The sequence below is a fragment of the Passer domesticus genome, chromosome 8 (assembly GCF_036417665.1).
Source record: "Passer domesticus isolate bPasDom1 chromosome 8, bPasDom1.hap1, whole genome shotgun sequence".
NCBI classification, from domain to species: domain Eukaryota; kingdom Metazoa; phylum Chordata; class Aves; order Passeriformes; family Passeridae; genus Passer; species Passer domesticus.
The window spans coordinates 30,647,211-30,665,702 of record NC_087481.1 but is presented as its reverse complement, the minus strand read 5'-3'; the positions used below and the strand labels follow the sequence as shown (position 1 = coordinate 30,665,702).

Below are 18,492 nucleotides of genomic sequence, written 5' to 3'. Positions count from 1 at the left end.
CCTGTCCCTAAGTGCCACATCTACACATCTTTAAACACCTCCAGGGGTGGTGACTCAACTGCTCCCCTGAGCAGTCTGTTCCAGTGCTTGACAACCCATTCAAAGGGGAATTTTTCCCTTAATGTCCATTGTTGTTACAGCTCCTCCCAACACGTTGTCTCTAGATTTATAAGAATCAACATAATTAGCCACAGAGAACAAAGACCCTCTGACTTACATAAACAGACACAGCTATAAAGCTTTCTGGTTTCTTAATCAGTGTTGCATTTGTGCCAGGCAAGAAATTTAGTTTACCAAGACACATTTCTTTGCTGAGAAACACATTTGCTATGTCTCAGTGGTGGAGTAAGTGGTTTGCTGTAGCTCTTTGCTGAATAGCATGGCATTCCTTTGCCAAAAGACCTTTATTTTTTATATCTGCACATTTAGAAGAAATAATGTCTTACTCTGCACTGCTGCATTGCAAGAATTGTAATACAGCAAGCCTTGGGTGTGAAAAAGCTGTGGGCCAACATATCAAATATATCTCATTATAAGTAAATTGCCCAGTGTTTAGACATTTAAGAAAATATTTTTACTTTTCCAGCCATAGAAGTCTCTCCCTGAGAGAACTGACATTATATCTGTACCCGTGAGCAAAACCTTCAGTGCAAAATGCCCAAGCTGCAAATCCTGCAGCCTTTACAGACCTGTGTGGGATGCAGGAGGCACTCACTGCTCACTGGCAGGCAGCTCCAGCAGAAGCAGCTCATCCCCTCCCTGGCGTGCAGCATCCTGGGGAGGAGCAGGGATGCCTGCATGGTCACAGGCCATGCCAGCAGGTGTGCACTGCTGCCAGCAGCACAGCTGCCCCGTGTTGCTCCAGGACAGCAGCAAAGCAAGCCCAGTGTGTGTCATTAAAAGAGCAGGAGGGATGCAGTTTTCAACGAGGCATATTTTGGCAGCTCAGTGAGGTGGGCACTGTGGAGTGATCAAATGAAAGCACTGAAGTAGGAAGATGAGCACTGTCATCCATGACAGTGAAAAAAAAGAAGAGGAAAACAGTGAAAATCCTCACTGTTTCGGTTCCCAAAATGAAGAAGAGAAATGTTTCTTGACCTCAGGGAAGGTAACTAGAGGGTGTCAGTAGTCACTGTGTGAAAGCAGTAGAGACAAAGAGGATGTATGAACAGCACTGAAGATCAGAACTATCCAAAGACATTTTCTTCACCCTTAGTTTATCAGTGTGTGACTTCCCATTTAGTGCCAATGGTAGCATCAAGGACACTCCTTTCCTCTTTCCCATTGCACTGGAGCAGTAATTCAGGTGCCAAAGTACTGCTTGGAAAAACTGCTTAAGAAGAGGGAAAAAAGAACCATATTTCCCAGAGAAACAATGCCTTTACATAAGTTAACTTAAATTCACATAATAAATCTACTCCATCAGCCTTTATTGACCATCCTGGTCTGAAACTACGGATCTATAAATAGCTTTATAGTGCTGTCAGTTTGTTACAGCTCATGTAGCAAAACTCTTACAAAACAGCGGTTATTCTTTCTCTCTGGAAGATTTCTTTTTCAAGTGAATCAGGCAGCCCATCCATGTGGCTGCAAATGAGGAGCTGAAATGTGTTTTCATTATTAAATGGCACCAGCTGAAAGATTTTCTGCCTTTTACTGTCTCTGGAGTCTCCCTGAGGTCACCCATCTCGGAGAGCGCCGCACACAAAGACAGCCTCAAAAAGATATTTCCCATCTGCCAAGGCCCTGTTCCGCATGGCAGGGAGGGGGTTTGGAACTCCTGGCCTTTGTCTCTGCCAGGATAAGGCAGGAGAGAGGCCATGCAGGCTGTGTGTGAGGGACAGAGCACAAACAGGGAGCCCCTGGCAGGGTCAGCCTTGCAGGGTGTTCCCCTGAAAGCGAGCCAGGGCATGATAGCTCCAGAAGGACTCTGTTTGTCATGGGAACCAAAGTCCCTGTCGTGCTGTGCAAACCCTGCCGTGCCTCAGATGGTGTGCTATACATCAATGTGTTATAGATCTATTTCTAAACCACGCTGTTTCTCAAATCTGATGGAGAGCTGGTGCTCCCAAAATACTTGCATCACATCTTCCAGTGGCTCAGTCTGATGCACTAGGGGTTTCCAAAAGAAGAAACACTGGCTCAAAGTGCCAGAGGGAAGAAAAAACATAGTATTTCCCCTCTATTAATCTCACAGTGATGAGGAACTATCAACACCTCAGGAAGATGTCAGCTGAGTTCCTGCAATGATTTGGATGAGAATGAAATACTGACAGTAAGCAACAGAGGCCTTTGTCTCTTCTCGGATTGTCTTTAGTGTGAATTTCAAACTCAAGCAAGCCAAAACTTTGATGAAACTTAAACATTAAAAAGATTACCTAGGACTTGTCCCTCCTTATGTCTTTCAGGAGCACTGTCACAAAATACTTGTAAGACAACCTAAAGTAGGAAAGAAAAGAGTGGATAAAATCAGTCAGACTCTGCCTTCTCCAAACTTTGTTAACACTCCAGGTTTCTGTGAAACAAGGAAAGACAGGATGCAATAACACATGCAAAAGCCTTTCCTGTCACATGCAGGGCCTTTCTGTGAACTTCATGGGATGCTAGCATGAAAAAACTGAGGACCAGAATTTTCTTAAAGATTTTTTGTTTAAAAAATGTGATTTTTCTTCGAGGGCTAAGAAAACGAAGTACAAGGATTGCCAGGAAAGCTTGCAGGCCAGCTGAACTGTACATTTGAATCTCACCAGTTTCCTTGCCCCTGTTTATATGCTGAGGAGGAAATCCTGCTACAGAAACATCCTCTGCAATCCCCATTGCTCCTGGGGAGTGGTGCCTACACATCCTCAGGGCTTCTTTATCCACTCTCTCTGAGATCAGGCAAACAGCAAATCATAATTTTGGTACTGTTGAGTCTGGAGCTTGGAGTAGTGACACCAGGACTGCTTTGAGATGATTTCTCACATAATGACAGAAAATATGAAGTAAAAAGTTAAAACCAGCTTGGGCAATAGCTAAAGTAGAACCATTTCAAATGCATGAGATTGCTGCCATCCCAAGGAAGCTCTGGTGCACTCTGAGCCTGGGCTCATATTCCCTTCACATAACAGCAAGAGCAACACTTGGATGGCTGACATTTGAGCAGGGATACCTCAGCCTGTTTGCTACAAGAGATGTCCCCTGGAATCAGCCCTCAGTTACTATCAAAAAATCAAAACAAACAAACAATCAAAAAACCAAAACAACCAACAAACAAATAAAAAACCCCTTCATTTTACAAAAAATTTTTGTAACTCTTAGAGAGGCAGCTGAATTAATATTAATAGATGATTATATTATCTATGTAATATTATATTATTATCTATATATAATTATATAATTATATAATTATATATATAATTATAATATATAATCTATATTATTACAGATATTCTAATAATATATATTATTATATAGATTGCTATAGTACTATAACTATAAGAATATTTATATAGATTTTTGTATAAATAGATTTAAGTGCCAGCAGTGGTGAAATCTCCACTGCTCTAGTGATGACTATTGCTTGATCCTTGGCATCTTTATCCAAGTACTCCACATCAAGTTTAGTGATGCAGATAACAGATTTTTTGGACTCTCTTTGTCATGATTTACTGCCATCCCTGAACATTCCGTAGCTCCTTAGATGATCACCATCTCCACCTGAGATTGCCCCACACACACCCACAGCTACAGCTGCAGTCAGTGCTCCAGCAAACAGCAGCCACTTGAACAGGAGATAAATACAAACTCTCCAGCCTTCTTCATCACCTTGCAAGGTATGAACTGATACCAGAGTCAGGCAAGCACACTGACCACCTGTACATGGGATCATACTCCCCATCAAGCCTGTCTCAGATTCCCTGGCTGGTTTGATTACCAGTGATCAAAGGAAAGAAAAGGGCAGGATGGGAGAGTAGCAGGCACAAAACAGGAATACAGACTCTTAGTTTCTCTCACTTAGAAGAAAAAGGATTTTCTGGGCTGGATTTTCCATCCCCTTTTCCTTCAGAGTGACAATTATTTCATCCTGTGTGTCATGTCAATAGTTTGGACAAACTAATGCACACCCCTTGGGCAATATTTAGAGCAGGAACATTGGCTAAACTATTACAAATCACTGCATTTTCTTATGAATATCAATCTATTTTAACTATTTTAGCTTGGAGGAGTTGCTTGGGATTTTTTGTGTCAGCATCTGATTGCAATTCCCTAGGAAAAGTTCCGGTTAAGTGTCCATACAGCAGATAATTAACGACAAACTGCTCTCTGCCAGTTCACAGATGACTCAAACATGGCAGGTATGGTGTTAGGATAGGAAAAAATAATAAAATTAATACAATAATTTTCTATAGACTAGAGCTACCATTAGCTACCATCCATGAATGCCATAAATCCCATCCTTTAGACACTTTTCTGCCAGGAGCATGACGAGAACTCACTTCCCCCTAAGAGCACAAGACAATAATCTCTGCTAAAAGCAAATGTAGGAGGGAAAGGTGTTACAGACCATTGGCTGTCTCCTGAGCCATCCCTACAGAGATTTCTTTGTAGGAGGAACAGTGGAGGACGCACAGATAAAACCAGTCAGGGAGTGCACTTGTCAGATTAAGAGGATGCAGATAAGGACCAGGGCTTTCTCCTTTTACAGGCTGAGTGCAGACTGCTGGAGTTCTGAAAATATCTGCTGGAAAGGACAGAACTATTGATCTGTATTAAAGGGGAGGGCAATGCTGGTGGGAAGGGAAAGGGTGGCTATAAGTACAACAGTAATTCCATTTTTCAGTCAGAAAGGAAAAAGAGAAAATGTCTGTTCCTATTTTACTCAGCAAGTCAAAGACTCTGTGATTTGTAATCAGAACAATAGAGCTAGCTCCTAATCTGCCCAATTCCTCACTTGCTGTAAGCCTACACCTGATCTGTCAGCAGCAGGGGTGAAAATGATTGATCTCTGACTTTGTTGGCATAAGATATGCCAGTGTACATAGAAGAGGATCACTGTCTATCAGCTTGGGCTATCAAATCATACCAGCTATATATCTGACTATAAACACAGATGTTTTGTTATTTTCTGTCTCCTGCTTGGAACCCCTGACTGTCTGCAAGAGGTTGTAAGGAAAATAAGAAGGGTTGTGAGTCTTGGTGAGAGGGAGGGAGAACAGCACACACACAAGATTACCATTTGATATTCTTAGTGCTTTTCATTCCTTTCTTTCTGTAAAGGCTTTCAAGAGCTATGCCTTTTCCTTCTGTGCCTCTGCCACAAGTACACAACCAGCCTTAAATATAGAGGAATTTGATTTTCTTTGAGCAACAAAATATTTTCAATCCTAAGGAACAGCCTATATTCTTGCCTGAATCTTCAACAACCTCCCTTCCTTTTGACTGCTTTCCTCCTCTTCCCTTCCATCCTTTCCCTTTTCTGCCCCTCCACCTCTTCTGTCTTGGTCTGGAGCCCTTGAAAATAAAAAGACTGGACTCCCTTTAAAGGCCATTCTTAGTCAGAAGAATATGCATTTCATCAAGACTCACTGCTTTTCATATTTCCACAAAAGCTTCTAAATTAAATAAAAGCAGCACAAAAAAGGACACATTTTCTGTTGCTGTTTAAGAGATGAAAGCAAAAAACAGCTCAGAATTAACGCCCCGGTTCCCCTCCGAGATGAGTGTTTTTAAAAAACCCAAAGTACAACAGCAGTAATGACAGAGAGATGCCATTGTTTCAAACCTTTTCTTTCCCTTGTTCTTTTTTATTCTTTTCTTTGTGTTTTGGCAGCTGTGAATAATTCTGCACCCTGGAATTGTTCTGCAGGCTATTAATGTCTGTGACCTTTTGCATCAACAACAGCTCTACTTTCCAATCATTTCTGGAAGTGCTACCTAATAGGAATTTAACATGACTGAGGCAGCCTCCTACACACACACAGATACACACACAGAGCCCTTTCTGAGACGTGCAGGAGTGTGCTTCACCCCTCCACATACAAGAAAATTAAATCCCTTCATCAGAGAGTTATCTGCCTTGCAAACAGCTGTGTTTCATGGCAACAGGCAACAACCACCTCTGTTACACCCCCCCAAGTGCTCCTGGGGAAATAAAAGGAGGTGGGATGATTTCTTTATACAAGGAAAATAAGATCTCATTAAGTCTGAGCCATTATGGGGTTCTTCTTTGAGCAGCTCTGCTGCTGCTTTTACTTTTTAAGCGTGTGTAAAGAACCCATATGTGATCAAACAGATATCAAGAGCATTCTCCAAATCTATGATCACATGCCTGCTACATCAAGAGAGGCTCTCGTTGTTTTTAGATTCATTTCATTAAATAGACTGGAGTCTAGTTCCCAGTGGCACAGCAGTGCTGCAGGAGTCTCCCAAGATGAAAACAAATAGCAGGTGTCCTCTTGCAAAATAAACTAAGTGGTAAGCAGATATGCAGGATGAAAGGGCTCAAAACACAGATACTTGTAAAAACAGTCTAAAATGGCAAGGTATGCCTTTCTTCACTTAGGAGCCAAAGATTAGTCAAAAGGATTAACAGAAAGTTGGTTTTGTTGGGGTTTTTTTTGTTTGTTTTTTTAAACAGGTTAAATGAATTGCCTTAACAGAATTACCCAGCTTAACTCCTGACTGTGGTTTATGCTTCCTAGAAACCAAAGATCATAGGTGTTGCTCCTCCAGTTAAAATTATGAGTGAGATGTTAAAACAGACTGTAGAAATGTGCTGGACTCCAGCAATGCTTAAACCAGACATGACTGTTGTAGAACAGTAAGTGCCTGTGTAAGCTTTGCTTGGGAAATAAGAGATCTAGGAATTCCAGCCAGGTTCCTTGCCAGCTGCCATCAGACTTTAACTTCTCTGACAACATTTTTTGTGTCTCTGTTTCTCCTGGTTCAGGCTTCTCATTTTTCCACCAGTCACACAGACCAATGAGCTGGGCCTTCTGGAAAATTTCCCCTGAAATCCATTTGTCAGGGAAAAATGAGTTTCTGATAAAACAAAACATTTCATGAAATTTGTCTTTCTCATGGTATATATTAGATGTTCCTAAAAATCTGTTCAATTAAATTCTTTTTAGATGAAACTCTTCACATTCTGTGATGAGAGCTGACTATTTGTAAGGCAAATTAAGATTAAAAAAAATGTTCTGGCCTGGTTTGTGTTTACATTTTCCTTGGAAAAAATCCTTCATCACACAGCCCTGTAACAAACTGGCTGGCTGATCAGGGAACCACAGTACCAAGGAAAGCAGACATCATGTCCTTCTGGAAAAAAGCAAAACTAAATTGCTACTTCCTATAATAAAGATTTTTGCAGCTGGGATTAAGGGGCGAGGGGGGTAACATTATAAATGGAGTGAAACATTGCATGATTCCTGAGAAATCCCAGGTTCCTGGGAATGAGTGATCCTCTCAGAAACCCATCTTCCAAAGTGGAAGATGACTGTGATTTCTCAGACTGTCTGTATAATACATTGCACAGTGATGAACCTTCATCTGCAAACCATTATAATACAAATTGTGACTAATACTACCAGAACTGTTGTTTTTAAATGACTCAACTCCTGATCACCCACTGCAGGAACACTTCACTCTGCAGTCAGTGATTTGAGACGAGCCCAGGGAGGAGCTGCTGCTCACTGAGAGCTGCTTGAGTCCCATTCCAGCTCCTGGGAAGGAATACTGGAGTGATTCAAATCACCACCATAACGGGCTGCTCCTCTGTCATGGCAGAGCTGACAGGGAAGGGGCTGGATGCCTCTGGAGCTGGTATCTTGGAAATATCAATCCATCTGCACAGCTCGGTGAGCACTGCTTGGGCAGAGCAACGTGGGGAGAGCAGCACATCTGCTGCCTGGATTGCACCGGGTTCAGAAAGAGAGGCACAACTCTCTGCTGATATATTCATGAGAAAGAGCACACTGGGAAAAAAAAAAACAAAAAAAAAAAACCAAAAAGAATCTTAAAAAATGCAAATTTGTTTCGCTGTATCCAATATGTTCTTGTCTCTTGTCTAAAAGGCCCATCTGGTCTAAAAGCATGCAGCACCTGTGTAAGTTTTTATGTATTCATGCTTGAAGTGTTAAATATTCCTTGTTGTAAAAATAAGTCATGGATAATAAAGGGATTCTTTTTTCACATGCTTGCTTGTTGATGTATCCTGACTTTAGTGTACCCACATTTGCTGGATTCTTCAATGAAAAGGTTTTCACACAAAGATGGACTTGATGGGCAGAGGACAGAAAACACAAAGATCCAAAAATGGACCTGCTTTTCATATCTCAGCAATAACTTTCTTTACAACTGTCTAAGCTGAGCTCTTTTCTGTAGAAAAACAATAGACTCAATCTTTCTAAAAAAGGTAGCTAAGACACAGAGCAAAGAAAGAAATTAAATACTGCAGAAGTTATCTACATCTCAGACATACACCAGCAAATCCCAGTTAGTGTTGATGCTACATATGTATGTTTTCTATCCCAAACTAGAGCTATGCCCTTGGGTTTTTTCAGTGCTGTACTTTGAGAAGTGCAGCAGAACTATGTTCTCTAAGATTTGACTTCTACAATTCAGAATAAAAGAATGGGAAAGAATGAACTGTTTTGGGGTCACTGGCATAACATCCTGGGCTATAGAAACAAGCTTCATCCACACCCTAAAGTCTGCTACTAGCAGGCACCAGTGCAAACCTGCCCATCTCCGAGCTGGCTGAAAAAACAGCTTATGATTCAAGTATCTCTTTTCAAAATACAGCATGAAATGCCACTGTGATGCATATGGTTCGTGTTTAAAGGTGTCAGAGAACAAGAATAAAATACACTTTGAGTTTTTTATGGTTATTCAATTGCAATGATTGCATTAAGGAGACATAAAGTCTCTGAAGTCTGCCAGGGTACACAAAGCTACTGCCCATGGCTGGGCCATGCTCAGGCCCATGGAGACCTCAGGACCCTCCACAGAACTTTGCTGTAAATTGGTGTGGTCAGGCAGACTTCCACAGCCAGGAACCCACCTGTGTGCTCTCAAGAAGGGACTCCTTACGTGGACTTCTAGCTCTTCTGCTGTTTTCCAGAAAGAGAATCACCTAGTTATTGTTCTGCTCCATTTGTAGCAGAAAAAGATTTTAATTTACTCCTCAGGTAATCCTGTGCAAAGTCAGGTCAGCCAAGAGCAGGTGAAAGATCTAGGAAAAAAGTTGGAAGAAAAGTGTAAAAATCATCCTTAGCATCCTGCTCAATGGAGCTATTACAATGCTACAGGAGGATTTAAATGAATCAACTTAATCACTCTTCTTATTATCCTTGCAATTAATTGCTGGATTTCTAAGGCAGCATCACTTTGTTACTCAGTATTTTTGTGACTCTTCACCTTCCTCATTTACTCATCTGGTACAAATTAAACACAGCTTGGGTAGCTGCCTGTTCTTAAGCATTCTTTGTTATGCAGTCCTCATCATTTCAAGTTTTGAAATGTAAAGTACATGTTAGAATCCAATTAGAATGATAAATGAATCATGAGAAAATCTAATGGCATGAAACAAATTTGAAAGCTTAAACAATTTCCAATTTACACTTATATTGTATATAGCTGATGTAGCTCACCTTGCCAAATGGCACCATTAGCATTTAGACTTCTGAGGAACATCATGTGCAGTGAAAGGATATTGATTAGTGCACACACCTGGAAGGAAAATGAGAGCTAAGAAAGGAGGGACAGTGCTGGATGAGATGTGATTGCAATTGCTTTAATCCAGACTCAGGGATTAAGGAGGTCATCCCTGCATGGCTGGAGCTGCTCCCTCCCTGGTAAGGCATGTGCAAACCAAAATTTCTCTGTAAATCCATTACAGACAAGCAAAGAAATGACACCATTATCTCTCTTCACCTTTTCATCTGTGAACAGACTTTCCAGACTCAGCAGGACAAGCTAGGAAATCTTTCAGGTGTAGGTCTCAGATCAGAAAAGGGAGAGGCGTTGGTTTGCTACACCAAGAAGTCAAAAGTCTTTTTATTTCAAGAGATTTTTGAGAAGAGAACAAGGAAGATGGTATAGGAGAAACTTAAGTGGAAAGGTGAGAACAAACGAAGGAGAGAAAATGGTAATGATTGCACTGAAAAAGAGATAAGCCTGTAAAAACATTAAACATTAGTTTAGTGCATAACAGAATTTAGTATTCAATCATCTGGGCAAAAGTATGGAAGAGGGAGGAGAAGCAAAGAACAAAGTAAACACAGAAAGGAGAGCTGAAACATTAATGGGACTGGGATGGGAAGGGAATGAGTGCTAAAAAATAGTTCAAGGACAGCAACCAGGGACTGCACTGCTGAGGTCAAACAGGCAAACAGGGATTTAGCATAGTCTGAGGGGTTTTTTTCTGTAATTGGAAGCAGCTGTTTTTATCAGTTGCACTACCAAGCTGTGGCAAAACATAAATACCCACAGATATAAGCAGATACAACAGGACACATGCATGAAACAAAGGACAGTTTTGGTAATTTTTAAACTTTCAGGACACCTGGAAGCACCTGTCAAAGCAAATTTGCTCAGGGGTCAGTAGCAGTGATGAACAAACCTGGCCAAATTAACTTTGATAGAGTGCAGAAAAATGATGCTGCGTATTTTACTGTTTGTTCACTCACTTTCAAAAGGCTCTCTTGCTGGCAGAAGCCTGCAAACATGCACAGAATTCACTCCTCTTCCAAGAGGGAAAGAACAGACAGGTATCAAGAAATCAAACATGAAGAAATTATTTTTTAAAAAAAGGACAGAGGTATTAATTAACATGTTCCCGTTGCATAGCAATATTGCACAAATACCCTGCAGGACAATGTGCAAGCTTCTGGGAACACATTATACTTGGTTCTTCAAACTTTGCAAGTAATTGCTGGAAGGCAATGTCCCCAGCAGCCAGCTGAGGCTGAACATCTGGGCAGTGGATGCTGGATTCCAGGTGGAGCCTGAAGCCAGGGCTGCTGGAGAAATGGCAGATGACATTTTCATGCTCTGCTTCTGTACTGCTCCTTCCTGCCCTCGGAGGGGCTGCATGGTTAGCAGACCAGAAAGGCTGTGGCTGAATGGATTGTGTGAACATTTTTTTCCTGAATGAGGACTTCTAGATCAATACCAGACCATTAGCACTGCAATTGGTCCTGTGCATCTTCTGGAGCAAACAAACAGAGCAAGAGAAATCACAAGGACATTTTTTATACAAAGTTTAAATCTAACCTACCATATAGAAAACATACAATAAAATTGTACACTGCTTTCCCTTTGTGTGACTTTCTCAAACTACTTTTGGTAAAGATCTCATGGCCCCAAGTCCAAGACTGTCAGTTTAACACACAGAAATGCTTTGCCTCCACTGTGCAACAGACCTGTCCTTGAAGAATTGTGTGCAAGCTCAGAGTTTGGCAAGGGACCTGATGTGTTGGTCTAGTGTTTGTGCCCACATAACTCTGCATCATTAGAAATGATAATATTTTGCTGTAGAAATATGAAAGCTGGACAAAGAAAGCTCCTGCTCAAACCATGACTACTAAATGAAAAATCAAACCCAATGGCCCTTCAGTTCCTAATGGTAACTGCAGGAAAAACTTTGAAATGACTGAAGATTTTTTCCAACTTTTGCTACTGCACTCATCTCTGTGCTAAGACCCACTAAGGTTTATATGATCTTCTTGCCATAACTACATTGCAAAATACCAAACTCATCCCCCATACCCAATAGATATTTGAGTCCATAACCCATCGTGCTGTTTTCACAAGCTCATTTCTTCCTAGTAATAACAAATGAGGATGGTGAAAAATATGATCAAACATGCAAATATTAATTTGGAAGTTGATTATTTTGGTGGTTTTGCTACATTTTCTTTCAGTTTTTTGTCATCAATTTTGTATAGTCTCTGTGGAGATAAGCATGAAAATTCTTACAATTTTCTTTTTACTTGCTGCTTTCACTATCAGTTTCTACCACCTTTTTTCTCCTTCTGCTCTTATCTTTGGCTCTGTCACACAATTTTGCAGAGAACTGAGCCAATAAAATGGTGACACCCTGGACAGCCTGCAGCCTTCCATGGCAATTATATGAAAGGCAATTTGAAGATTCTCAAAGCCACATGAAAAACAGTGTATATCCTAGACATGATTTGTCTATTTAGTATTAAAAGCATTTCTGCATCTTTGTACCTTGCACCTCTGAAGTCTGTCATTCATATAGCAAGCACAAGTCAAAATTTCATAAATTTCACTTACTATACTTCAGACCCAAGAATGCAGATAATCTGAGATGTTCAAAAGGGTTTTGCTTTTATGAAAGATGGGATTGGAACAACATATTTATTCAAAGTTAGCATCATATGTCATTGCCGTAGTTCACTGTATGTGAATTCCTGGAAATATTACTCTACCTGTGTTTGCAAGCAAGAGATTTTTTTTGGTAAATATGCATATTTAGGGTTGTTATGGTCCTTTCCACATCTCTTTGTAAATGTCCCTTCCTGTTCTGCTCTCTGCAGGCTTCCAAATTTCAGCAGGGTTGATTGCATAGAGAATCATAGATTTTGTCAGGTTTTGTGTTTCTGAGAGGGATAGCTGTATCATATGGATTAGGAAGCTTTCAATCTGTGCTTGTTTTCTAGTAAATATCTGATTAAACTGCTGGGAAAGCCAGAGGAAAAGGATTAATAATGCTACTTAGTACTGTCAGCTTTCATAATGAGATAAAGGGAATTTCAAGGACCAATTAAATAAAAGAAAGGGAAGAAAGATAACACAGAAATAGCAGAAGTAGCTGACTACATATTCACTCAAGTATTGAAGGTACTTTAGAGGTGAATTTTGCACTGTTGGTTGGCAAATTTAAGGGTCTGATTGACTGACTGATGTTTACTTGAATCTGAAGTCTCAAGGCATTTGTTTGAGTTACTCGGAAAATAAAACCTTTCCAAGCCCATCAAATAGCACAGAGCAGATCAGCATTTCCCCCTCTCTAATTCAGAGTTTCTGCTCAGGGGTCAGCTACAAAAACCAGGTCTCAGCAGGAGCTAAGATCTCTAAATAATCTTCTCATGGGTGACCCTGATGATGACAGTACTGCCTTTGAAAGGGAATTTGCACGCTGTCTCTCCTGGTAATGAATTTAATCCTGCTGCCTGTGGCCTTGTTTTCAATGTTTTAAGTCTTTATCCAAAGGAGTGTTGCACACACCAAGTGAGTTTTACATAGCTGCAGCAACACTGCTCATGCTCTCAAAAGTTTTTCCCTCCACAGCCCCAGTATGAAAACCTGAATTAATTTACAGCTTCCAAATGAGCCTGATAGACTTTGCACTGCATTTTTGATTGAATTTTGCCAGCAGAAAATGTGGCCTTCAGTGTTGAATTTCTCTAATTTCAATCCAAATAGAAGTTCCAGTCTGTTGCTCTGAGTTTACTTTTTTTTCTTTTTTAAGGAGACTTCTTTCTACATTATCTTTATGAGAGTCATTATGAGATTAGTGGCATTTTCTGGGGTTTATGAGAAAATCCCCAGAAAGTTTAACTGCATTTATATCTTCTGAATGAGATAAAGAACTCCTGCCTATTATCTTTGTATTGTCTATTCCCTGGCATGACCTTATCTTGGGCTGCTACAAGAAAATATTTATTGACATTATTTCCAAGTTTACTCTTTTCTCAGGCCCAAACAGAAGTTCTATAACTTTGAAGCATCCAGTAAAAGTTTGTAGGTAGTAAGAAATACTCTATATTGTGAGATAAGCTGCTTGGTGAAACTGCCCAATAAACTAAGGTTTCCCAGGTAGATTTTTGATGTGACAGACAGAGAGGGTTTGGCTTTCTGATCTGACTGGAAGACAAAACAAGGCTCGATTTCAGGGACCAGCCCTATTTTATGTACTAGTCAGAAGCCTTTGCAGTAAGAGCAACAAGTTTGGGCTGATGTAGACCTGCTGATTCTCTGATGCAGTCTGCTTAACACTTCTGAGTTTCATTTCAGAAAGCAGAGTGCATTTGGATGGCTGGGGTGATGTGCTATTTAACTTCCCACGTGCAGGAAAAGGCAGTTTTCCCTGTGGTCCCTCTCCTGAGCAGAGCAGTGCTGAGCACTGTCCCAGCACAGCACAGAAAGCACAGGGCTCAGCAGGGGAAGGGAGGAGGCTCTGGCAGAACGCTGGCCCAGCCACGCAGGACACCTTGTGACAAGGTGCCTAAACCACAGCCATTTGTGGGACCAGCAGAGCCCAGGTGAATGGCAGGTCTGAGATTTATAGGAACTCCTATAAATCCTGCAGCAAAAACCCTCTGGAGAGCACAGCTGTGAAGGGGGAAGAGACAATGCAATGGAGGAGAGAAGAAAAGCTGAACCAAGAACAGATGTGTCCCTTGTAGGAACAGTAGGGAAGGGGAGAAAAGAAAGCATTTTTACTTTTATATGGGTTTATTCTTCATTCTAAATATGTTATATTTCCCTCCAGAAGTCATTCTCCACAGTTTCTTTAAATTTCAGCTAGGGAACTGCTCTTTCCCCTGGTAGTTTTTCAGGCAAATGAAATCAAGTTGCAGCCTAGCTCAGCCCTAGGCTGTGTCTCCACCACCAATATTCTACTGTCAAAGCAACCAAACTATTCCTCAGTGGAATGTTCTTTTTGCAGCAAGCTTTCCTTCCCCTCCTCTAAAGAATTCCCCAACAGGGCAGGAATATTTTTCCTGCTTCATGTGGCCCTCACACAAAGGCAAAAGAGGCACAGAACAGTGAATTTCATTTTGTGCCTGTTTTGAAGCCTCAATAAACTGGCAATCCCTAGCTATTTCAGGATGGAACAACCTACTTTTCTCAACTCCTTGTTGTGAATTTTGTTTGGAAACCTTCCCAAAAAATCTAGGCAGCAGAAGACTAAATGTACCATCCTCACAAGTTCCCTGTTTCACCTATGGCAGCCTGACACATGAGAAAGGACCCCAAAACCACTGCATAGGACCCCAAAACCACTCCAGAGCACCCCAAACCATTGCAGAGAGTCACTGCAATAAAAAGGATCCTCACATGGACAGAAAGTTCACACACATATTTCTGACTTCAGGGCTGGGGCCATATTTTGTAAAAAGTCTTTCCAAATGTGCTGCAACAAAATTGGAAATGGTAGGTAAAGAAATGTGAAAAAGAAAATTACCTCCAGCACAGAACACATCCCTTTATGTCTTGACACTCTTCCCATGGATCTGTTATCTGGAGCTCAGGACTATTCTGTCTGTGCCACTTCCAGAATATTCTTGGTAATGTCAGGGGCTCTAACACAGGCAGGATAAAATACCTTACAGGAGTCCTAGGCTAGGAAAAAAAAAAAGGAAAAATGTGACTTGGAGTTTATAGCTCAAATATAAAAGCAGTTAAAACTGAAACAACTCTTGAAAGGAGGAGAAGAAACTGCACAGGTTCTCGTGGCCATCAGCCAGGGCACCCTTTGCACTCACCCAGAATGGCCAGAGCAGTGAGCTACACTTCAGCTGCACGTAATGCCCATTGCCTCTGAAAGAGAATTGTTTTGTTGCCTCTCTGGTAAGGCAGGTTCAACCATGCACGTGATAACAAAACTGTCCTGGAGAGCAGAGGTTGCTGGATCAGGCAGCTGTTCCTTGCTAAAAAGACAGACCAGGAGTTCATTTGGATTGTCAGCTTGTTTTTGTTCTTACTTTCCAGGACCTCTGTTTACAGAGGAAATGTGGACTCTCTTCTGTCCTCTACAGAACTTAAAAAGTTCCCAACACTTCAATTCCACAGTTCAGAGTTTGCCAGAAAAGGTAGATGGAGATGGAAGAATGAAAAAAACATTCCTTCCAATACCTTGTGAGGTTATTCAGATAAGATCACAGGAACAGCAAGAAGCATCTTGAAAATAGGCATGTCATTAAAAAAACCCCTAGGTTTCATTATGCAGCTTACATCTGAGTGAGCACCATTCCTTTTTATAACTTCCCTGATATTTGAAAAAAACAACTGCACTATCCTACAAAAAATTAATATGAAATACAGTACATTTTGTCCAGTAAACATACAGAACAAAAGCATCATTGCAACAGCACCACTGTTTTCCCAGCCTGGAGCACAGCTGAAGGTTCTTTATCATTCTATCTGCAGTGCTTACACCTGTGAGAAGCATAACCTGATGAATAAGGATGTGATAATGTTACAGAAACCTGCTGATAGCAGAGCAGCTCCTCTGACATCTAATTTATTCCATGTGGCTCAATCGTTATTCCTTATTTCACTGCTGCAAGATTTCACAGAATATTCTGAGTTGGAAGGGACCCACAAGGATCATCAAGTCCAACTCTAAAGTGAATGGCCTGTGCAGGGATCAAACTTATGCCCTTGGTGTTATCAGCACCATGCTCTGACCTGCTGAGCTGTTCTCAGGGTTTTATTGAACATTGTAACACAGTTTGCAATTAAAATAAATTATTACCAATTATTACCAATTATTACAATTAAAATAAACCAATTATTTTGTTGGCACAACAAAAAACAAATTCCAGTTTCGGGGAAAGTTTCTGGGACCCTCTTGATCTCAACACAAATGTCACAATTTCACTTTCACCTTCTGAAATTCAGCTCTCATGAGCAGCATCTCTGTATTTCCTGCTGTACCATGTGCTGCTCCCTCCATGCGCAGATGACCAACCATACCTGGTGTTTAGACAGCCCCTGAGTAACATTTTTCTATAAGGCAATGCACAGATTCTCTCAGTGCCTCTGAAGAGTGTGAGGAAAGGTTCTCCCCTCCTTGGGTAGTAGGTAAAATTTCACACAAAATACTTAATCCTGGGTGGGAAATACATTTTTCTTCTTGCGCAAAAGTTAAAGTTTTAAAAACTTATCCAACTCTGAAACATGAGTATCACAAAAAATAGTTTGTACTCAATACACAAAGATAAGGAAATGTGTTTCTGGGTCGATCAAATTATTTTGGACTCCTATGTTTGTGTGTTACTTTCCCACATTTGGCAAGCTTAGTGGGCAGGGTGACACTGATACCTGGGCTCCTTCCCATGAGCAGGACAAAACTGAGCCTGGACCAATGAGGACCAATTTGTGTCTCTCTCTTTATGGACAGAAAGCTCTGAGAACATTTCTTTCTACTTCTTTTGAATTAATAAAATCCCTGATGTACTTGTACTGGTGAGAGAGGTAAATAAGGGGGAATAAGAGTTGTAAAGAATTATATTGGCTTATTTTATTATATAAAAGAATTATATTATATCATAAATATAAATAATATATAATATTATGTATATATTTATATTAATTATATATTATATATAATTATATCAATTATATATTTTATATAATTAATATATATGTGTGTCTATATCTATATATATATAGGAATCAAGGGTGTTAGCTGGCCTTCATAACATCTGAGTTTTATGATATTTTAGTGCTCAGTTCTTTAGCATGATGGCAGCTCATGCCAGCTGGTGATTGATTTGGTGTTGGAAGCATACACACACAAGAAAAACTCTTCATAGTGAAAGGGCCACTAGAACACATTTTCTGTCTGATACCTGGTAAGAAACTCCTCCCAGACAGTCAATGCCATTGCTATAGGGTTGAAAATATTCAGCAAGCTGCCATTTCTCTTTCTGGCACCTAGATGAAGGGAAACAAAATAAATTATGTATTCTACACAAGAGTGCTAGACTGTGCAGGGGATGCATCCATTGTCACTTCAGCAGCAATCACAGAGAAAATTAATGTGTCCTTTAATGAGGAACATTGTGGCTTCTTGGAGCTCCAGAGGATTTCTTGGAGGCATCTCAAGAGCACAGAGAGTGAATGTTCAGTTCAAAGAACAGGACTAATGGAAGTAAAAATGGGCAAGGCAGACAGGAGAGATGAAGCACACCGAAGCTGCTGGAGAATACCTGTGGAATGGGTGTAGAAAATTCAATAAAGCAGAAATACAGGTGTGTGACAGACATTCAGGTGAGTCACAGCAGTCCAGACTGCAGTCCTCAGGTCTTTCCTCCCTTCAAACCTAAACTGCTTTGGTGCTAAGAGATCTGCAAGTCACTGCTGGGCTTAGTTACATTTCAGAGCACTTCCAGGTCTGCCAGGTTTTGGGATTGAACACCGAACAGATCACACCATCCTCCACATAAGTCAACCTTGCACTGCCAGAAGTTCAAGGTTGTGCCAAAGGCCTTCCCACCTCCTAAGGACATCTAAATTCATTTGCAGGGAGATTAATCTTGTTGACAGGCAAAGGCTGTGACTGGAAAACATCTGGAAGTTTAACTTCCCAAGCTGTGATCCTTCTAAGGACCCCAAAGCCCAGGAGAGAAAATCACATTGAAAACTTTGTTCCACAGAGGCCTGAATCAAAAATAGTTCTGTGAGTCAAGGACTGATGGCCTCTGATGAGCCCTGAAGAAGTGCTCTGTTAGCCAGGGCCATACTCAGCAG

The 18,492-nt window shown here is 40.8% G+C and overlaps 1 long non-coding RNA gene across 1 annotated transcript in view; it reads right to left on the bottom strand.

Moving 5' to 3' along the window:
* Window positions 1-18,492, bottom strand: part of LOC135306352 (uncharacterized) — a 117,057-nt gene that overhangs the window by 23,523 nt on the left and 75,042 nt on the right. Inside the window, exons 6-12 of the long non-coding RNA XR_010367152.1 lie at window positions 17,592-17,676; window positions 15,501-15,665; window positions 15,200-15,357; window positions 9,633-9,711; window positions 9,044-9,214; window positions 5,765-7,955; window positions 2,379-2,439 (exon numbers count right to left, since the gene is read on the bottom strand). This is a non-coding gene — a long non-coding RNA (uncharacterized LOC135306352). The remainder of the gene's footprint in view (window positions 1-2,378; window positions 2,440-5,764; window positions 7,956-9,043; window positions 9,215-9,632; window positions 9,712-15,199; window positions 15,358-15,500; window positions 15,666-17,591; window positions 17,677-18,492) is intronic.